The sequence below is a fragment of the Rutidosis leptorrhynchoides genome, chromosome 1 (assembly GCF_046630445.1).
Source record: "Rutidosis leptorrhynchoides isolate AG116_Rl617_1_P2 chromosome 1, CSIRO_AGI_Rlap_v1, whole genome shotgun sequence".
NCBI lineage: Eukaryota > Viridiplantae > Streptophyta > Magnoliopsida > Asterales > Asteraceae > Rutidosis > Rutidosis leptorrhynchoides.
Genome location: NC_092333.1, coordinates 546,200,575 through 546,225,515, shown reverse-complemented (window position 1 = coordinate 546,225,515; position 24,941 = coordinate 546,200,575). Strand labels below are relative to the sequence as shown.

At 31.6% G+C, this 24,941-nt stretch overlaps 1 long non-coding RNA gene across 1 annotated transcript; it reads left to right on the top strand.

Annotated features, from left to right (window-relative positions):
• Positions 1–18,551: 18,551 nt before the first annotated feature.
• LOC139879117 (uncharacterized) lies at positions 18,552–21,183 on the top strand. The gene is made up of 5 exons (XR_011769976.1): positions 18,552–18,707; positions 18,957–19,115; positions 19,451–19,569; positions 19,667–19,726; positions 20,781–21,183. It is a non-coding gene; the product is annotated as an uncharacterized lncRNA (long non-coding RNA).
• The last annotated feature ends 3,758 nt before the right edge of the window (positions 21,184–24,941 follow it).

The window sequence follows — 24,941 nt, the reverse complement described above, 5'->3', positions numbered from 1 at the left end:
ATGCTTTCAAGTGTCAACCAAAAGGTTGGTGAGTTCATTAGTTTAGCATAAATAATCATTGCATAAATTTTAATAGACCACAAGATTTCATATTTTCATTTCTCACAAACATACGTCCCATGCATAGAGACAAAAATAATCATTCATATGGTGAACACCTGGTAACCGACATTCACAATATACATATAAGAATATCCCCATCATTCCGGGATCCTCCTTCGGACATGATATAAATTTCGAAGTACTAAAGCATCCGGTACTTTGGATGGGGCTTGTTGGGCCCGATAGATCTATCTTTAGAGTTCGCGTCAATTAGGGTGTCTGTTCCCTAATTCTTAGATTACCAGACTTAATAAAAAGGGGCATATTCGATTTCGATCATTCAACCATATAATGTAGTTTCGATTACTTGTGTCTATTTCGTAAAACAGTTATAAAAACATCGCATGTATTCTCAGCCCAAAAATATAAAGGGTAAAAAGGCAATGAAAACTCACGCACATAAGTATTGTAAAACAGTTAATAAAGCATTTGCATGTATTCTCAGCCCAAAAACGTAAAGCGTAAAAAGGGCAAATGAAACTCACTATACTGTATTTTGTAGTAAAAATACATATGACGACATTGAACAATGCAGGGTAGGCCTTGGATTCACGAACCTATATCATTTATATATACATTAATACATAAAATTAACATGTATTAATAATCAAACCCGTTTGTATATATTAATTATATATTACTTATTTAAAATAGTAATGTAATATTTATATAGTTTTTATATATATGTATTTGATATATTTTTATATAAATAACTTTTGGTTTGTTAAAATAATGACTTTACTAATACTAAATTAGTGTTAATAATAATAATAATTAGTTTTAATATTGAATATACAAATTTTTGATAATACTACTAATCATTTTATTTGTAGTAGTAATAATAATAATAATAACAAATATAATAATTATAATTAGAATAATATAACAATAATAATAATAATAATAATAATAATAATAATAATAATAATAATAATAATAATAATAATAATAATAATAATAATAATAATAATAATAATAAATAAAAGTGATTATAATTATACCTAAATAAAAAGCTACGCGTTTTGTCGGCATCATCCAAATCTGATCTAGTCCTGGCAGGAGTCGTACGCAGAGAAAGAATTCCTTCATCGTTAATTCAATCGACCACGATCCTCCTCATCAATAGATCATTCGATCAACTCCAATCATCGATGATTCATCATCCTCATCGTTCAATCGTTCTCAACAAATCTTAATCCTCCGCTATCAAAAATCACAGCGAAATCGAAGTAGTGGTTGGTGTCTTTTCAACTAGGGAGAATTACAGGTACTGCATCGACTTCTATTGCCATTGTTCGATCCTCGTCGATTATTGTTAACACCGGTATCAATTGTTCTTTTTCATTTATTTAATTAATTATTTATATAAATATATTTTTATTAACCATTACTGATTATTGTAAGTTATTAATTAATTTCATTCATAATTATTGTGGTGTAATCTATCTGTTGGGGTTTGATTATAAAAGATTGGTGTATTTGATGTTCCTTTGTTAAATTGAAAACTGTTTGGATTTAATTCGAACAAAAAAAAAAGATTTCGATGGTGCTTTGTGGGGAAGGTGGTTTGATGTCTTTGAATGAGTAAGCAACAACAGTTTTAGTGAGGTTGTTGTTGTGTCTGCGACATTTGAACAGAAAACAGATTTGCGATAGCATAGTTTTCAAGTTATTGGTTTTATATTTGAATTACTTGCAGAAGTTCACGTATAAGAGAAAATTGTATGTGATGATTCCGATGCTTATTATGGGTTTTATAATCTAATACAAGTACCAATCTAATAATTTCTTGAGGCACATCTGGAAGGTAATATGATAAAAAAAAAAAGACTTAGAATTTGAATAATACTTGAGGTCTTGTTGATTTTTACCTGATTGATATTCACCAAGGATTATAGTTAGCAGCCTATTCTGGCTGTAGGTAGAGAATAGGAGTAGCAGCAATTTTTAGTTTATTGATAGGTTGTGGTGGTGTTCTCACCCTGGACAGAAACAGGTATATGATGTATTTGTGGTGCTTATATGCAATGCAGGAAACGTAAGTAGCAGTAAAACAGATTGATCAAAACAGGGCCTGCAGTGTAGCAACTTGTGTTGGTGTCGATCAACAGAAAGTGAACTGCAATAGTAGTTGTGGCATTCTTTGATAATTGATCCGAGTTGCAAAAACAAAACTACATATGGTGGTGGAAGGTGTTGAATGAGAAGGTGAGGGTTTACGGTTCATTTTCATCATCTTTGGTAATCATATTATTTTACCTTCTGTGATTGCATAATAATGTATTTGTGAGTTTGGGATTGATTGTGATTCTACAGGTTATATGGTGAAGAAGAGGACCAAACATGAACCAAGGAGATTCAAGGTGGTTTTGGTGATGAAAAGTGGTGCGTAGGGTGGTTCAAACGGATATGGTGGTTCGATGGGTGACTAAAGGTGGTGGTCTCAAGGATGCTCGTCTGAAGCAGTACAGAAGCCGCTGCGGTATAGCTAGAGTTTCCTGGTGGTTGTTTGGTTGATGTAGTTCTCGGCCAAAGTGAGTCGAATAAAGAGTAAGGAAGGAGAAAGATTCGATAAGTAAGTGCTAAAGTGGTGTTGTGTTGTGGAAACTCTTGCAACGTAAATGATATATAGAAAATTAGTGGATGTCTATTTCTTATCTAACTCTTTGTATACAAATTGCAGAAGAATGGAAATAATTTGTAATTATTGATGGTGTGTGGGGTTTGAAGAAAATTAAAAAGCGGATAGTAAATTTGTATGCTTGTGGTTGTTTGAAGTTAATAATTCAAAGTTGCGTGTATCATGAATATATAATATGATATAATCATATTATATTAAAGAAATAAAAGAATGTGCACATTTATTTAGTAGCCATTATTATTATACCGACGGTTTTAATCTTTATTATATTATGAATTGCTTAACAATTTAAAGTCGAGTCTAAAGGATACAAACTATTAGGGTAATGTATATATATATATATATATATATATATATATATATATAATTATTATGGATTCATTGATTAAATTCCATAGAATAAACAAGTATATAGACTACTTGACTAATGGGTTTCTTAAAAGTTGAGTGAGTTGATGAGTGTTATGCATATTTGTGTGGTATATATATAATATAAAATATTTGTAGTATGATAAGATTAAACAAAACAAACACAATTATATAATAAATCATATCATTAATTTCAAACGTTTTTACAGTTTAACATATAGATATTTATCTATAACACCAAATGCATATAATGGTTTGTTAATATATTTAAAATTATAATTATTTATATATATAATTATATAATTATATCTATATATATATATATATATATATATATATATATATATATATATATATATATATACATATCTATTTACAATTAATCGTTCGTGAATCGTCGAGAACAGTCGAAAGTCAAATGAATATATGAAATAGTTCAAAACTTTTGAGACTTGATTTAATAGGCTTTGCTTATCATGTCAGAATCTTATAAAGATCAAGTTTAAATTTGGTCGGAAATTCCCGGGTTGTCACATGTATCCCGTGAATTTCGGACATTCTGCGCCTATAAATAGACCCCCTAGGTCACCACATTTCACATCATTCTGATCTGAACTTCAGCCAGAGAGAAATACACTTTCTCTCTCACACAGTTCTTTCTCACTCTAAAACAACATTGGCCGCTTAGCAGCAGTACGCTAGACGGATCATTACAGATTGATCCACAGATTGATTGAGGCCACCCCACAGATCTTATATCTGTGTTCCGGGTCTGCAGAGATTATTTCTCGAGGGCAAACAACAATCAACAGTATACGCCATACGCTGAGCAGCTAATCTTCTGTACTAGTACCTTACAGCCGCTATACGGAAAATCGTACTAACAGATGGCGCCACCCGTCTAAAAGACCACCAAAACCACCAAGAGCACGAAGGCAACTGAAACAACCTCATCGAAAACAACACTTGAACCAGTCGATGAAAACCTCATTGAAAATATACCAGTTGATTAGTTAACTCTCGAATAGACTTCCATTGAAGAATAAGATCATTTGAACACTGACACAGCAGATGGTCAAGTTCATGAAACCACACCACGATTGAGAAGACCATTGATGGGAGGTTCCAGCACAGGAATGTGGAAGGCCAGGCGAGGAACACATAATGTCTCTTTCAAGAAGACTTCTGATGTGAACGCTAGGCATAACAGCAAAGGAAAGTCAATTTCCAAATCACAATTGTCCAAGCTATTCAATCAGTTGAATGCTTTAGTTGATGATACAGACAATCAACACAATGATGAAGGTTTTTTGAACGATGATTGGAATTTTTAAGACGAAGGTGAACAATTCTTTATGACTGAAGAAATGACAAGCAAGTTACTGGATGGAATTTTAACTAAAACAGCGCCATCACGATTTAAACAAAAGTTAGCACAACCAACCATCCGTGCAACAGCTGTGGACAATTTGTTTGCTTTGATTACTGGTGATGAAGCCATTAAACCACCAGCAATGGCAGAATCAACACAGTGTTTTATTCCTCAAATTGCAGATTATCCATTACCAAGAAATTTGGGAATTCCATCAATCGGTGTTTATGATGGTACAACAGATCCGGAGGATTTTTTGACTATGTTTGAAGATGTTATGAGGTTACAGCATTGGGAAGATGAAACTGCGTGCCATATGTTTCCAATGGTATTGCAGAAAATGGCAAGAGAGTGGTTTGCTAGCTTGCCACCAAGGAGTATTACCAGTTTTCTCGATTTGAGGGCAAAGTTTGTGATGCAGTATCAGAGTTTGAGAAGCTGCACGTTGTCACATCTTGATGCACATGAGATAACAATGCGTCAGAATGAATCATTGAGTGATTTCATGAAGCATTATACCATTGAATGTCAGAAAATACCAGACGTACCAGAGTCTCAGCTTGTTTCAGGATTTATATTTTGTCTCGATCAGCGACGTTTTGGACGACTAATTCATGTTTTGCGTTATGATATTCCAAATACATTGCATCAAGCATTGGGTATTGCTCAGAAGCATTTACGAGCAGGTGAAATGGGATATCCAAGAGTGGATAATTATCAGAGAAATTTCAGGCAGCAAGGCGGAGAGCGGAACAGGAATGACAATTATCAGAGGCAGCGGGGCTATGACAATTATTACCAGCAACAGCAGAGCGGTTGGAGAGGAAATAATCATTCAAATGACAATTATCACCATCGAAAGCCATTAGACAGGCATCCACTTATTATGGCATTAACCAAAACTCCAAAAGAAATCTTGTTCACCGAGCCAGTTAAGGAATCATTTCACCCTCCACCACCGATGGAAGAGCGTCAGGGACCATAGAGTGATAAATGGTGTGACTTCCATGAGGCATATGGACATGAAACAGATAATTGCAAGTCATTAATGAGAGAAATCATTGCAAAGATCAAGGCTGGCGAGCTGAATCATCTTTTGCCAGGAAAAAAGTATCGACGAAATGATCCAAACAAACATTTTGCTTGGCAAGGAAAAGTGCGTCACGGTGGACGACGTGATTGGAACAGAAGGGAAGAACGGAATGATGAAAGGGATCCAACTCCAGAAATGCACATCAAGGTCATATGGAATGAGGAGCAGGAAAATGAAGCAGACGGAGAACGCAGCACGGAGAGCTAGATGAATGCTCCAATCATATTTCATACCATTCCAAATTGGCGCCTGTCAGAAGAGCCTGTGGTTATTTCCACTGTCATAGCAAACAGAAACATTACTCGCATTTATACTGACACATGTAGTGAAGCAGATATTTTGTATTTGCATTGTTTTAAGGAATATCCGTTCAGCGTGAAGGATCGGCTACGCTACACGAACTTAAAGATTGCTGGTATCACGGGTGAATCAATAAGAGCAGTTGGTAAAGTAAAACTGGATGTCACACTGGGAACACACCCTTTGGTCCGTACAGAAATTGTGGAATTTACAGTTCTTGATGGCAGATCACAGTTCAGTGCGTTGTTCGGTAGGCGGACCCTTCGCAAATTCGGAGCAATTACCTCTACACCGCATGCAGAATTGCGATTCCCAACACCAAACGATGTAACAGTAATACACTCCGAGTATGTTGGACCACCAAGGGAGAGATTAGTTGTTCATGAAGCTCCAGGGAATTTTGTCAGATGGGAATCATCAAGGCAGTTGTTCAGTAGAAATGATGTGAACGGGTACTTCAAACCACCTAAAATGTGGCAACATTGAAAGCAGGATGCAATACGGTACACGGAAGACAGTATAACAGCATGAATCTCGCAGAACAGTTTTTATCACATTTTTAATTTTCATCAGTTCAGGCAACAACACAATACACTTTTTGTAATTTTCTAATTGGGACTTGATCACCCCATGCGAAGATATTACACAAAAATGTTGTATGTGTGACAGTATTATCAATAAAATTTTAAATTTTTTTTACGCACAGCATTACGCGTTACGAATGTAAAGCATGGCATTCATTCCTACCCACATAAGGCAAGGCATTTATATGCCCCCGATGGTAGATGCTCTTGTGTCAACATTATAGACACAAGGGATCGGCTAGCGTAAAGTGTTTACTTCGCTAGAGGGCACCGAGGCAAAACTAAAGATCTCATAATGTCATGAAATACAGAATGGTTTATCACAACGGCATAAATCCATTTATAACTTGTAAACAGAAAACATTAAATACAAGTATATTTTATAAAGCCGCACAAAACCTAAGCGCAACACGCTAGACGGAACATTGCTAGTTCCATAAACAGAATTTTCTCTAACACATTTTTTAATTTTTATAACATATAGACAGAATACCATCATTATGATTCATTCATATCCTATTTCAGAAGTTATCAAAAGACTTCTCGATATTTCTTCATAACATAATTCAGTTAATGCAGAACGGAAAACGGATACATTGTTTACGCAGCAATCATAGAATTATACATGATTTGCTCAATACAAACCAGATATACAATTTTTAACCTAAATATACAATGACATTTAGGTAGCAGTATACTTTAGATCCATAAAAGAGAATTCTATGATGATGCATTACGGGCAACGAACAACGGATAACAGTTCAATACATAATCAAAAAACAGTTTAAGACAAACATAATTTCATATGACATGATATATGAAATTCACATACGTATAGCAGCAATATCATAAAAGCAACAGAGCATGCTAGCATTAAGCATAACAACAGTATATATACACAAATTTTCAGCATCAAGTTATTACATATTGTTATTACAGAGAAAATATGTTCTTAAATGGGCACATCCAAAATATCCTTCACTGACACTTCCTCTTTAGCACAAACCTCATTTATGGAATCAATTTTCAAGGATGTTACTTCAGTAATGGCCAACTGTAGCTTGGCATCAGTATCTGGTTTCATGTGTTTTGAAATAGCATCTGGTAAAGGGTCAGGCTTCACAGGCAGGGCATTCAAAATTTCCTCCATTGCATCTGCAAGATCACATTCTGTAGATGCCACTAAATACCTGTTGAAAGTTTCACCCAAAAGTTTAGAACCCAACACCCTATGCACAAGACCAGGGATACCAGCTTTTAAATCAGTAAAGTCTTTCTTAACATCAGCAGCAGCAGCAATCTTCTCCTCCAACAATTGATTCTTCTCATCAAGCAACTTCTTCAACTCTTCATTTTCCTTCACCAGCTTATCCTTCTCTTCCATGCATTTTTCTTTTTCTACTCTCTTTGCAACACATTTTGTTTCCACCACCTGCAACAACTCCTCCTTCTTCTTAACAGCATCCTCTACAGTCTTCAGCTTTGAAATGGCATCTTTCAAATCAACTTCAAGTCCCTTCACCTTGTTGGCATTATGCATAACATTGGCAACAATAGTATCTTGAGCTTTTTGCATTTTAAGCCCATGAATCACATGTTGATTTAGAAGTACTAATGCTGCAGCAGTGGATTGATAGCTTTGTTTATGCGTCATGGTGGACAGAGAGGAAGACAAATCAGTAATGGTGCTTGCCTACAATGAATTCAGTAATGCTGATGAGAAAACAATTATTAGTGAAACAGTGTTCTTAGATTATAAATCTTATAAAAACTACCTTCAAAAAATCAGCAAAATCATCAGATTTGTTACTAGGATCATCAAGAAAGGCTTGTAGTCCATTTAATGGTATGGATGGTGGTTGAGTGGAAGCAGAGGATTGTGTAGTATCAGACCCTTTCAATGTATGCAGAGTTCTGAATGGCGGAGTTTCAAACGAATCAACATCATCAGTTTCCTCATTATCATCATCAGTGTCATCTTCAACATCAAGAGTTTTATTGCTCTCAGGATCCTTCCAAGCAGAAGCATCAACTACATCATCTGGAAGAACCAATCCTATATAATGAAAAAGCAAATAAATATACAATAGAGCTTCAACATCAAATTATTAATCAACTTATGCAGACACAGTGAAGATATATACTTCTCTTTTTTGGTTTGTCAGCAGCTTCACCTATTGGACGTTTCCCCTCACGCTTTGAACTTTTACCAGCCTTCTTGGCGCTGGACGGATCAGGGGTGACTTCAACAATGTCAACATCAGGAGATGGTTGAACAGTACCACCATCTCCACCCTCAGCAGATCGCTCTGGGCTTTTCAGTTGCTGTTCAAAAGCAGCATCTTGGGCTTTCTCCGCCTCAATTTCAGCAGGGGTTTTGGGTCGTTCAGACACAATCAAAGGATCAAGATTGGTCTTCTTGAAAGTTCTGTAAACCTGCATTACTTCTCCTGCAATCAGATAATATACAGACAAACAGAAACACATATAAGAACATACACAACTCAGAACAGCATAACAAATAACAGAATATATCAATAAAGGTGCCTACCACGGCCTTCCCAGCGCAGCACCGGTGTATATCCAGAACCCCAGTTGTTACTCATTTTACAGAGAACCAATATGGCTTCATAATCATCATATGACCTTTGTGAAAATTTGAATGTCTTCAAAGTACTAAGAATAAACCTTTCATCCTCAGATAATGTGGTGGATTTGCTAACTCCTATGGTAGTTTTTCTCCAACCACGAACACATGCCCAGGCATCTTGAACAACCCTTTCATTAACAAAGAAATAGGGATCTTTCCAGTTCTTTAAAGAACTTTCTTTCACCCCAGTAAACGCCTTGTTAGGCTTACAATCAAATGTATACCAGCATTTGCTAACTAATCTAGTTCTAAATAATTCATGGAAAATATTTACATTGGGATTTTCTCCTACAGAATTACAGTACATTTCAAAAAGAATAATTTTTTGTAAACCTAATGGATGAACTTGACTAACACCTATCCCATAGTGGGCAAGAATTTGTTGAAAAAGGGAAGAAAGAGGAATGCGGAGGTTTCCTACAGTTAGTTGCACTTTATAGAGGGTAATCATCTTTTTTGGCGGTTTATTGGCCCTATCGCTAGGTGAAGGCACAATAGGATTCAACAATCCAAGATATCTGTGTTTCTTACATAACTGTTCAATATCGGCTTCCGTGATACTGGAAGGGATGGTGCTGACGTCACGATTGTCTCTTTGAGAAGACGTGCTGCTGGATTCGGCCATGGTAGTAGGAAAAATGAAAATTCAAACAGAAGAAAAGATGAACAATCACTGACCTTATACTTGACGGATTGCTAAATTAAATAAATTGCAAGATATCTTCACAGCAAATAAACAGTTTTCGGAAAAGGAGAAAGGTAAAGGGCCGGATTATTTATAGTCAAGCAAATGAATAATAAAGGGATGAGATTGAGACACGTGTATGGGACAGATCAATAGAGCAAACAATTTAAACTTTGAAAATAAATTAAAGAGATTTTGGGGGCAAATTCATGATTGATAAAATGACGTCAGAGCAGGAAAATCAGACGGCTACAGTAGTTTTGGGTCTTCGAGGAAAAAGGCATTTCTTATTTTTTTGTTTAATGACTTTATTTTTTACAAAAATAAAGACATTAAACTGGGGGGACTTAATGGTGTATCCTAGGGGATACACGCATAAAAACATTATTTTATACAGAAAAATCGAACGAATAGCACAAAAAATAACAAAATCTAGCGGTGTTCAGCACTTGCCGTCTAGCGTTAAGCAGGCCGTCCAGCGTCAAGCGTAAGCCCTACAGGCAGCTTCTATGCATAAGCCCTTTAACTCAGCGCGTGAACGGCACGCAGCCACGTCAGCACACGCCACCGACATTCAGGATACTTCACGTAACAGAACCATTCAGTGATTGACACGTGTATCCCGTGAATTTCGGACATTCTGCGCCTATAAATAGACCCCCTGGGTCACCACATTTCACATCATTCTGATTTGAACTTCAGCCAGAGAGAAATACACTATCTCTCTCACACAGTTCTTTCTCACTCTAAAACAACATTAGCCGCTTAGCAGCAGTACGCTAGATGGATCATTACAGATTGATCAACAGATTGATTGAGGCCACCCCACAGATCTTATATCTGTGTTCCGGGTCTGTAGAGATTATTTCTCGAGGGAAAACAACAATCAACAGTATACGCCATACGCTGAGCAGCTAATCTTCTGTACTAGTACCTTACAGCCGCTATACGGAAAATCGTACTAACAATTCCAAATATATATATATATACTTTGAGTTGTGATCTAGCCTGAGACGTGTATACACTGGGTCGTGGATTGGGTCAAGATAATATATAACAATTTATTTTCTGTACATCTAACTATGGACAACTAATTGTAGGTTACTAACGAGGACAGCTGACTGAAAATATTTAAAACATTAAAACCTATTAAAAATGTTGTAAATATATTTTGAACATACTTTGATATATATGTACATATTTGTTATAGGTTCGTGAATCGACCAGTGGCCAAGTCTTACTTCCCGACGAAGTAAAAATCTGTAAAAGTGAGTTATAGTCCCACTTTTAAAATCTAATATTTTGGGATGAGAATACATGCAGTTTTATAAATGTTTTACAAAATAGACACAAGTAAATGAAACTACATTCTATGGCTGGATTATTAAACCGAATATGCCGCTTTTTAGTCTGGTAATCTAAGAATTAGGGAACAGACACCCTAATTGACGCGAATCCTAAAGATAGATCTATTGGGCCAACGAGCCCCATCCAAAGTACCGGATGCTTTAGTACTTCGAATTCATCATGTCCGAAGGGAGTCCCGGAATGATAGGGGATATTCTATATGCATCTTGTTAAGGTCGGTGATAATGCTAAAAACGAACATATATTTCATAGCATTATTCCTCAAGAAAGACAAGCTTTTAGTTGCAATTGTTCTATTTACAAGTGATATTCGTTTAAATAATAAAAGGTGAAGACAAAAGACAGATTCGACGAATTGAAGACGCAAACGACCAAAAAGCTCAAAAGTACAAAAGACAATCAAAGAGGTTCCAATTATTGATAAGAAACGTCTCGAAATTACAAGAGTACAAGATTCAAAACGCGAAGTACAAGATATTAAATTGTACGCAAGGACGTTCGAAAATCCGGAACCGGGACCGGAGTCAACTCTCAATGCTCGACGCAACGGACTAAAAATTACAAGTCAACTATGCACATAAATATAATATAATATTTAAATAATTCTTATAATTATTTAATATATTATATTATTTATAAAACGTCGGCACAAGGAAACAAGCAACATGTGAGCTCTCCCAGCTGGCCATGCGATCACATGGCCAGGAAGAAGAAAGTCCATGCGATCGCATGGCATGAAAAGTCATGCCACATCTCCTATAAAAATCGAGCTTTGGTGAACCAAAAACATATCCATCTTTCTCTCTTCTCTCATATATACGTAAAATATATATATATAATTTATATTTTAATTTTAATTTTAATTATAATTCTAATAATAAGGGTATATTAGCGAATGTTGTAAGGGTGTAAGTCGAAATTCTGTCCGTGTAACGCTACGCTATTTTTAATCATTGTAAGTTATGTTCAACCTTTTTATATTAATGTCTCGTAGCTAAGTTATTATTATGCTTATTTAAAACGAAGTAATCATGATGTTGGGCTAATTACTAAAATTGGGTAATTGGGCTTTGTACCATAATTGGGGTTTGGACAAAAGAACGACACTTGTGGAAATTAGACTATGGGCTATTAATGGGCTTTATATTTGTTTAACTAAATGAAAGTTTGTTAATGTTAATATAAAGATTTATAATTGGGCGTCCCTATAAATTACCATATACACTCGATCGGATACGATGGGCGGGGTATTTATATGTACGAATAATCGTTCATTTAACCGGACACGGGAATGGATTAATAGCCACTAGAATAATTAAAACAGGGGTGAAATTACATTCAAGGTAATTGGTGTAATTGTTAACAAAGTAGTAAAACCTTGGTTTACACGCAGTCGATAACCTGGTGTATTCATTAAACAAAGTATTAAAACCTTGTTACAATTCGAATCCCCAATTAGTTGGAATATTTAACTTCAGGTATAAGAATAATTTGATGAGGACACTCGCACTTTATATTTATGACTGATGGACTGTTATGGACAAAAACCAGACGGACATATTAAATAATCCAGGACAAAGGACAATTAACCCATGGGCATAAAACTAAAATCAACACGTCAAGCATCATGATTACGGAAGTTTAAATAAGCATAATTCCTTTATTTCATATTTAATTTCCTTTATTTTATATTTAATTGCACTTCTAATTATCGCACCTTTATTTATTGTTATTTAATTGCACTTTTAATTATCGTCCTTTTTAATTATCGCAAGTTTATTTTATCGCACTTTTATTATTCGCCATTTCATTATCGTTATTTACTTTACGCTTTAATTTAAGTCTTGTATTTATTTTATATTTTACATTAGGTTTTAACTGCGACTAAAGTTTTAAAATCGACAAACCGGTCATTAAACGGTAAAAACCCCCCTTTATAAATAATATTACTTATATATATATTTGTATTTTTATAAAAGTAAACTAATATAGCGTTGAGCTTTGTTTAAAGATTTCCCTGTGGAACGAACCGGACTTACTAAAAACTACACTACTGTACGATTAGGTACACTGCCTATAAGTGTTGTAGCAAGGTTTAAGTATATCCATTCTATAAATAAATAAATATCTTGTGTAAAATTGTATCGTATTTAATAGTTTTTCCTAGTAAAATATAAGCTATTTTATATACACCTCGCATAACATCAGTCGGTTACCAGGTGTTCACCATATGAATGACTTTTATCTCTATGTATAGGATGTATATTGAAATATGAAATCTTGTGGTCTATTATTACGATTTAATAAATATATAGGTTAAACTTATAACTCACCAACATTTTTTGTTGACATTTTAAGCATGTTTATTCTCAGGTGATTATTAAGAGCTTCCGCTATTGCATACTAAAATAAGGACAAGATTTCGAGTTCATGCTTGTATGATATTATGTAAAAACTGCATTCAAGAAATTTATTTTTGATGTAATATATTCTTATTGTAAACCATTATGTAATGGTCGTGTGTAAACGGTATCTTTTAGATTATCATTATTTGATAATCTACGTAATGTTTTTTAAACCTTTATCGATAAATTAAAGGTTATGGTTGTTTTAAAAATGAATGCAGTCTTTGAAAAACGTCTCATATAGAGGTGAAAACCTCGCGACGAAATCAATTAATATGGAACGTTTATAATCAATATGAACGGGACATTTCAAAATTTATTTAACGGGTAGGTACTGTAGTGACCCGAACTTTTCCATATTTATATATATTAAATGAAATTAATATTTACATGATTAAATATTTCCAACATGTTAAGCAATCAAACTTGTTAAGACTTGATTAATTAAAATGAGTTTCATGTAGACAATTGACCACCCGAGTTGACCGGCGATTCACGAACGTTAAAACTTGTAAAAACTATATGTATATATAACATATATATATATGTATATATATATATATATGTATATATATATATATATATATATATATATATATATATATATATATATAACATGATATTATGATAAGTAAGTATCTCACTAGGTATATTAACAATGAGTTATATACATAAAAATGAGATTACTAAGTTAAGAAACTCGAAACGATATATATAACGATTATCGTTATAACAACGCCTTACTAAATACATATGTATCATATTAAGGTATTGTTACACTATATTTAACATGATAAAATGATAATTATATATATCATTATGTATGTTAACAATGAACTACATATGTAAAACAAGACTACTAACTTAAGAATTTCGAAACGAGGCATATATGTAACGATTATCGTTGTAACGACATTTTAATGTATATATATCATATTAAGATATATTCATACATCATAATATCATGATAATGTAATAATTTAACATCTCATTAGATATAATAAACAATGGGTTAACTACATTAAATGAGATCGTTAACTTAAAGGTTTCAGAACAACACTTACATGTAACGACTAACGATGACTTAACGACTCAGTTAAAATGTATATACATGTAGTATTTTAAGATGTATTCATACACTTTTGAAAGACTTCAAGACACATATCAAAATACTTCTACATATCAAAAATGCTTACAATTGCATTCTCATTCATTTTCATCAACAATTCCACTCGTATACACCCGTATTCGTACTCGTACAATACACAGCTTCTAAATGTATTTACTATTGATATATACACTCCAATGATCAGCTCTTAGCAGCCCTTGTGAGTCACCAAGACATGTGAGAACCGTCATTTGACAATTAACATGACTTATGAGCATGAAAATAAAAACTAGTAACCTTATATTGACTAAGCATTAGGCATTTTTTTCAAACAACACACACATCACATTTCTTTGATTTTCTAATCCAAATTCTCTCCATCTTAACTCTCTCTAAGCTTAAGAACGTCTATACTTCAGTAATATTGATCATCTAGGTCAATCTAGCTTCAATTACAATCAAGAAACATCATCATTCAAGAACACACCAAGAACACTTCACAAATACTTTCAAGCTTACTAGCTTACTTCCAATCTTGCAAATCCATTTCAAGTGATCATCCAATCTCAAGAAATCTTTGTTATTTACAGTAGGTTATCTTTCTAAATCAAGGTAATACTCATATTCAAACTTTGATTCAATTTCTATAACTATAACAATCTTAATTCGAGTGATAATCTTACTTGAACTTGTTTTCATGTCATGATTCTACTTCAAGAACTTTCAAGCCATCCAAGATCCTTTGAAGCTAGATAAATTTTTTTCATTTCCAGTAGGTTTACCTACTAAACTTGAGGTAGTAATGATGTTCATAACATCATTCGATTCATATATATAAAACTATCTTATTCGAAGATTTGAACATGTAATCACTAGAACATAGTTTATTTAATTCTAAACTTGTTCGCAAATAAAGTTAATCCTTCTAACTTAACTTTTAAAATCAAATAGACACATGTTCTATATCTATATTATATGCTAACTTAATGATTTAAAACATGGAAACACGAAAAACACAGTAAAACCGAACATACGCCGTCGTAGTGAAACCGGGGGTTGTTTTTGGTTAGAAAAATAAAAACTATCTTAATCTTTGAATTGGAAGTTTATTTTCTGGGAAAATAATATTTCATATGAACATGATACTATATCCAAAAATCATGGTTAAACACAAAGTTGAAGTATGTTTTTCAAAATGGTCATCAAGATGTCGTTCTTTCGAAGGAAATGACTACCTCTTTAAAAAGTGACATGTAACCTGTATTTCCGACTATAAACGAAGAAGTTATGGGTAAAACAAGATTGGATAATTTTGCTTGTGGTAGCTACATGAAATTTGTAACAAATCTATACAAATCATAACTTAACTAACTTATATTGTATTATACATGTAATCTAACATATATTATGTAATCTTGGGATACCATAGACACGTATACAATGTTTTGACATATCATATCGACCCATCTATATATATTACTTGAGAACAACCATAGACACTCTATATGCAGTAATGCTCAAGTTAGCTATACAGGGTTGAGGTTGATTCCAAAATAATATATATACTTTGAGTTGTGATCTAGCCTGAGACTTGTATACACTGGGTCGTGGATTGATTCGAGATAATATATATTGATTTATTTCTGTACATCTAACTTGTGGACAACTAGTTGTAGATTACTAACGTTGGACTGCTAACTTAACAAACTTAAATCGTTAAAACGTAATAAAAAATGTTGTGAATATATTTCAATCATACTTTGATATATATGTATACATTTGTTATAGGTTCGTGAATCAACCCGTGGCCAAGTCTTACTTCCCGGCGAAGTAAAAATCTGTGAAAGTGAGTTATAGTCCCACTTTTAAAATCTAATATCTCTTGGGATGAGAATACATGCAGTTTTATAAATGTTTTACAAAATAGACACAAGTACGTGAAACTACATTCTATGGTTGAATTTATTAAACCGAATATGCCCCTTTTTAGTCTGGTAATCTAAGAATTAGGGAACAGACACCCTAATTGACGCGAATTCTAAAGATAGATCTATGGGCACTAACAAGCCCCAGTCAGAGAATTTGAACTGCTTTAGTACTTCGATTTTATCATGTCCGAAGAGAGTCCCGGAATGATGGGGATATTCTATATGCATCTTGTTAATGTCGGTTACCAGGTGTTCACCATATGAATGATTTTTATCTCTATGTATGGGATGATGTTTATGAAAACTGGAAATATGAAATCTTGTGGTCTATTATTACGATTTGATAAATATATAGGTTAAACCTATAATTCACCAACATTTTTGTTGACGTTTAAAGCATGTTTATTCTCAGGTGATTATTAAGAGCTTCCGCTGTTGCATGCTAATTTATGGACAAGAGTTGGAGTCAGCATGCTTGTATAATATTGTTTAAAAACTGCATTCGAAGATTTAAATTGATGTGTAATATTATTGTAAACCATTATTAATAATCGTGTGAAAACGCTATATTTTAGATTATCATTATTTGATAATCGTCGTAATATTTTTAAACCTTTATCGATAAAATAAAGGTTATGGTTTGTTTTAAAATCGAATGCAGTCTTTGAAAAACGTCTCATATAGAGGTCAAAACCTCGCAACGAAATCAATTAATATGGAACGTTTATAATCGATATGAACGGGACATTTCAATCATTTCTTAGCTAATTAGTTTTATGATCATTACAAGTCCTTCATTAGTTTCTTACATTATATTTCATACTTATATTATTACTTAGCTTGTCCACTCAATACTTTAACAAACCTTTCATTAAATTCTTGTATTAACATCTCTTAGTTACTTCATTATCTTAGTTAATTTCATTCATTTTCATTAGCCTTTACTTCAAATTCACATTATATTCTCATTCCAGCATTTACACAAACACATGTTGTGCCTAACTTCACTTTAGCGCAATTCACCATCTAGCTAGTCATCGTTTACACCATTTTTAACCCTTTTTCTAATTTTATACATAATCATATGCTACAATCATCATATAACTCGTATCTAATCATAAATATATCATAAACTCATCATAAATCACTAGTATACTTCCATTTCACTACACAAAACCCATTTTCACCCAAACCTTAACCCTTAGATTCGAACATAATTCATGCTATAAATCATAGAATACGCATTACACATTAATTAAACATAATCATGTATAAAACGTCAATTATACAAATCATACCTCAAGCCCTAACTTGAATTAGCAAGTTTAAATAAAAGTAAGGCTAGTTTCTTGTCCTCCTCAGACACCTTAACTTCTTGATTTCATGTTTAATTGGAGTAAAGTTGCTGACTTGTAAAACCCTAGTTGATTATCAATCGTACTAGTCTCCTGTGTTCTAACTTGGGAAGAGTTCTCAATTGAGCTAGAACCTCCCTCCCCATTCTTTTACTGATTTTAGTTTAGCCATTTGTCACTTTAAGTCCTTCCCCATCAAAGTTTAATTTAGGATGTCTTAATTCCCTTTTAACTAACTCTAACATTTACTAACTTTTGCAACCTTAATCCCTTCCTACCATTAAATATTTAACTTATGATTATTTAATTCATTTAGCTTATTAAATATAACTTTAAAAGGTAAATAAAATTATCTCAGCTTTTAGGCCGTTAAATTACCATATTAACTATTAGACAAAAATGATGAATAGTACATGGCCTTTTTAGTAATTTCACATTTTTTTCCCAACTCTTCACAAATCCTCTTTAATAAACCCCAAAAAAAAATCTTCCTTCCATAACCTTCCACACACTTCACCATCACCCTTCATCTCCCATCATCACCATCACCCACCGTCATCACCATCACCACCATCATCGTCACCACCGTCATCATCATCATCATCACCATCATCATTACCACCATCATCATCGTCATCACCATCGTCGTCATCACCACCCGCGTAACCACTGGCGGCTTCTTCTTTTGTAATCGACTGCCTCACAACCATCGTTGTCATCAGCATATTTGACATGTCGATTTGCGAGGTAAAGTTTTGCTACCATTAGGAAGTAGTACATTTTAGTTTTATTTATTTTTTTATAAAATAAAAAAGGATTTATGTGTATGTTGATTAAGGAATTTATTTTACCCATTAAAATTGTAAATGTGCATAGACAAATGCCTAAGAGGCATACATTATAACTCAAACACTTGATTATACTTTCTTTAAGATTATTTTGAATAGTTGTTCGAATGAATCTACGATACTAATTATCATTTCAAATTTGTGTTAGGTTTTTTTACTTGGTTTCAGATTCTACTAATTAAGAGCTTAAAGTTAAGAGATAAACAGTTAATGGTTGTGGATGCAACATATTATGGGATCGACAACGATTATAAATCCAGTGAAATATGGAAATCAACATCTTACGGTTGCGTTACACCAAAATCTGGTATGTATGATTTTTATTTTTATTTTTTAAGTAAAGGAACCACAATCATGTTATTTTATTTGTTATGTTATATGTTGAACTCTAATTACTTTGTTGCGATATTGAGTTATAAGTTTAGTTATAGTTAATCTAATTTTGTTATTAAAGTATGAATTTTGAAGCCTTTTTATTATTTAGTGGTTTTAGTTGAATTTTTAACAATTTATTTGGAACTGGGGATAAATTTGAAATGAATACTTTGTATATGCCTTTTCCGTTAGTATTATAAATATAATTTTGTTTTTCTGATATGTAACATTTGATTTATAGAGTGATTTGTAATATTTTTTTCACAGGATTTGAGATTGGAATTATCTCATGAAGAAGATGAGAGAAGATTCTTGGTAATTTGAGAGTTGGAAATAGTGGTTGTGTGACTTCATTTTTGGGGGATGGTATTCTTCAGATGTTGCAGGTAATTTTTTTATTGTTGTTTGAATTATGTTATTATACTATGTTGTGATGTTATATGTTAGTGCTTCAAAATGATAAGTTTGTCATCTAATATGCAGTGAATGGATCACATTCTGTTGTCATACGTAGCTCACTATCTGCAAGGCTTATGACTCATGGTAATTTTTCAATTGTTGTTTGATTTATTTTGTATATATGTTGTTTGTAACTACTGTTTTGTAGCATTTTAGTAATTCTTGAATATAATAAGAAAGTAATGTAGTTCATAAGTTGTCTTCAAGTCAAACATGTATGGTAAATGGGTGAGTTAGGTTGGGTCACGGGTCAAAATGCGTTATGAGTAAGATGGTTCAGTACGGTCTTCCTTAAAAATGAATAACAATAGAATGTCTATAAGGTTGGAATTTAGCTATTGGTAACACCATGTAATATATTATATATAATATTCTTTACGAGTCAGATGGTACAATTTACGCACACCTTCAATCTTTATCTCGAAAGCATGTTAACAAAATTAGTTAAAAGTAACAAATTTTTTCCATCTGACAAGTCCAAGAGTGGCTTCATAAGTACAATATGTTGAACATAGGATCATTTGTTGCAGATCTGAAACCAGCATATTGTTTTTGTGTGTTATGTATTATTAACTCATAGTGTATGCATCTATTTTGGACAATTTACACACTTTTGTCGGTTGGTGTTATATGTATGCATCTATTTTGTTTTTGTGTGTGCAACTTATTTTCAAGTTGCTAAGCAATGTGCGGCACCATAGCCATTTTGTATACAAAAAAGTATATTCGTAAACTACCGTCGCAACGCCTAACAAACCCGGCGCAACGTGAGGGAACACAAGTACACAACTAGTTGTTAACTATATGACTACTTATGGATTTTGTTCCATTATTAAATAAAAGTGAATAGCCATGTAACTTGTGGTTAAAAAGATTGACGTGTAATCTAAATATGTTTGTTTTGTTTGAAATTCAAAGATACAATACAGAGGCTTGGTTTTATCAGCGTGATAACAACCAAAAGTATTACATTTATGTAGATCTGTATTTAGGTCGATTTTAAATTAGAAATAAGTAATAGAGATTAGTTGTTAAATAAAACAATTGTTAGAATTTTATTGTTATTAATTACTTAAAAATTTTACCATAATATTGTTATAATTAATTAATACAACAATTACAATTCTGGTTTTTATAGGTGGATTCAGTTGTGGAAGCAGGAGTTTTTTTTACCGGGGGCGAAGAAATTTTAAAAATGTAGCAACTTTTTTTGGGCAAAATATGAAAGTTTTTAGGCAAATTACGGAGGCTTTTGGGGAAATATAAAGGTTTTGTGGGTAAAATACGACGACTTTTAGGCAAAAAGAATTCGCTGTGTCAAAATAAAAATCCAAAAATTTTGCACTAAAAATTACAAATCCACTAGGGCAGGTGCCCGTACCCCTACATATTTTCAGCCTGGGTGGATTTAAACAATTTTGTAGCATGTTGTTGATTAAATCAACTGTTATAATGGATGTTGCTACTACACACTATATGTAGAAGACGATATACAACTTTACAACGCTATAATTCCTTTCTGTTTACTGTACGTTAGAGAGTGACTTACATTTAGTACACAATAAGATATTTGTATTGTCACGATTTTGTTATGCTTACAGTCAGATTTTCTTCATATGCATTTTACTTACTTATTGCATCATATAGGAACTTGGTTTATGACGTTATTAGTGTTCATAATCATATTGTTCCGTTTCATAATCAGATAGTGTTTTTTATTTTACTAATCAGCGCAAAATTTATCCATTGTGTTGTTGTGTTTTATCATTTCCATTGTCCATGACTAATAATAACTACAAACTTCTAATTACTGATAAACTTTTAAAAAGTTAAATTATATTTAGCTAATACGCGTGTTTGTGTAATAATATCGCAATCATGATATATCATTTAACAATTTAACCTGTACTTTCACGGGTGTTTCAACTAGTACAACATTATATATTTATATATTGTAATTGTAATTATAATTATAATATTATACTGGGTAAATATATATATTTATAATATCATATTTCATAATATATAATATCTTTACCTATATATAAATCAAAAAGGTTTTTCCTAGATGTCCTTTTTTAATTAAATTGAATCAATTAATTTTATATATATATATATATATATATATATATATATATATATATATATATATCGACATATATCGACATTTTCCTTTTTTGTCTTTTTCTTTAAATTTACAATTTACTCCCGTTACACTTGGATACTAATTGTAATTTATTAGGGGTATAAAAGATAATTTCAGGCGTATAAAAGTTAAATTTCACTATTTAATATAAACTCACCAAATATAACCCACCAACCATTTAACGGATTTATCTTTCTGTTCGCCGCGAGTTAGGTTTCAACGCCATCACCATTAAGCTCAAAATAATTTTACGAACAAAACACAATAAATTGTATTCGAAACAGAGATTCGATACACTACCAACGAAAATATTTGTTTATAGCAATATATGGAAGTGATTTGAATTTACAGTTCAAGTTCTTAAAATATTTATGAATACGCAAATATAACTATTATATTATTAATTATACATGACGACTCCCCTAAGTACTATTATTTTGTTGAAATGACCAATAATTTTTCTAAAATTAAACTTGCGGGTTACACTTTTATTCAAAAAATAATTGTATATAATAATTTTAAAATAATATAACTTATATTTTACTAATGTTACATTATATGACAAATTTTCAATGTACTTTAAATATTACGTAGTGTATAATTTATATATTAAAAAGATATTAATTGTGAGAAAAAAATTTTAGACATTAAGTTCCTAACACCACTCACAACCACTTTTAAAATTTGCCAACATCACGGACTCTTTAACTCAAAAGAACTTCTAAAATTCTTCAACACCACGTGCTCTTAAACTCAAAAAGAATAATTAAAATTTGTCAACACCACGGACTCTTAAATAATTCTTATACTTTTTATATTTTTTTAATATCGCTATTTACATACCAATATGAACTGCAAATTACATTATTTGCACAATTTTTTACGCACTGTGCAACGCATGAGCTCAAAAACTTAGTAATATATAAATATATAATATAATATGTTATTCAATAAGAAAATATAATATCTATAGTATCTATTAAATCTCTATAAAGATGATGTTATAAATAAGGATTATCTAAGCCTAAATAAAATTCAAAAATAAAAAGAAAAAAAATGTAAGTCCCTCATGATAATGTCATTAATATAATATATATTTTTTTAATAAAAATATTAACATGTTAATTATACAATCTTCTACAAAATATTCAATGAATACATGTACAAATTTTGAAGCAATTTGTACAATCTTTATATAATAATTGTATTTTGATTTTAAAAAATTATTACTAATAATTATTAATTATTATTCAAAATATAATAATTATTAATTATTATAATAATTATTTATTATTATAATTATAATTATAATTATAATTATTATATTATTAATATTCAAATTTGGATTTTTTTTAGGGGATTAATTGCATTACATATGTATGCGAAAATACATGTCTCAATATGTTAAATTTCTTAGTCGGAATCCGTAGTTCCATGAGTTATTAAACTAAATGTCTTTAACGTTTACATTTACATTCACTTAATACCTAAATTATATTATTAAACTGTTTCATTTAAACAAACCCGTGAATTTAAATAAACTCGTAATTCCACGGGTCATTTTACTAGTGTACACACACATATATATATATATATATATATATATATATATATATATATATATATATATATATATATATATATATATATATATATATATATATATATATATATATATATATATAAAACAAAAAGGTATTTGATTATATGTAATTTTCTAATTAAATTGAATTAATTATTCATTATAATTTAATATATATACATATAGATATAGATTTCCATATATATGTATAGATTTAATTTATATATATATATATATATATATATATATATATATATATATATATATATATATATATATATATATATATATATATATATAAAAGCTCCGTGAATTTTAACCTCCCATAAATTCACGAATTAGTCAAGATGTTCAATACTTACCAACAATTTCAAATTCGATGCTCATACCTTACGAACAAAAACTCCGTTAGTTAGCTCTAATACAATAATATTTATAGATAAGCTCCATGTATATTACATATATATTTTATTTAATTTAATAATACGGTACATATACTTATATTATATTATATATATTCACTAGTTTTGTAAGCCCGTGCGTTGCACGAAAGTTGTCTAATTTAATATAATCGATAAAATGTCAAACATGATCCCGACACATAGATTATGAGTCTGTACGTTGAAACTATTTTAACTTCAATTTACAAATAGTCGATAAAACATCAAACATTAGCCCGTTAAAAGTTGCTTTAAATGTGATCGTTAATAATAGTGTTTAAGTACATCTCTAATTGTATATGTTTCGGTACAAACTGGCGTGCGTTGCACGGGAGTTGTATAATTTTATATAATCGATAAAACACCAAACATGAGCCCGACGCTGAAATCATTTTAACTTCGGTTGACAAATAGTCGATTAAACATCAAATATGAGCCCGTAAAGAGTTGCTTTAAACGTTTTTGTTAATAATACTTTTTATGTACATCTCTAATTGTATATGTTTTCGGTATAAACTAATTTTAAACACCAAACATAACGTGCGCCCGTAAATTTCATAAGCCACATCATTTATTCAAAGTTACTTATACGTATTAATTTTTGTTTTTTTTATAAATTTCATATGCCACATCATTTATTCTAACTTATAGTACTGCGTAATACATATGATTTTACCCAATTAATAATTGAGATAACATCAAATAAACTCCTAAAGTAATGGGATATATTCATAATCATAATAAAAGTTATTATATACTTGGATTCAGTTTTCAGTAGCCAACGATCTCACATGGTAAGACCAATATTTGTATCTTTTTAGTTATATACGGGATATTGGGGGTAATATATTACTCCGTATTTATTCTCCAAACTCCTTATAATTTGCATGAGATTTAAAGTTGTTATGTCGATAATCACATAATTAAATAATCAAACAATTACAATCACGGAATAAAAGATAAGATAAACCTAGTTAGATTAAAATTAAATAACTGAAAGATTATATGCAATTACACAGAAATCTATTCACGGAAGTTTTCCTTATATTATATTAAATTAAATTAAAAGATTGACCAAATCTTTTAAGATCTATTTAATTATTTAATTGAGTTTAATAATAAAATGACACG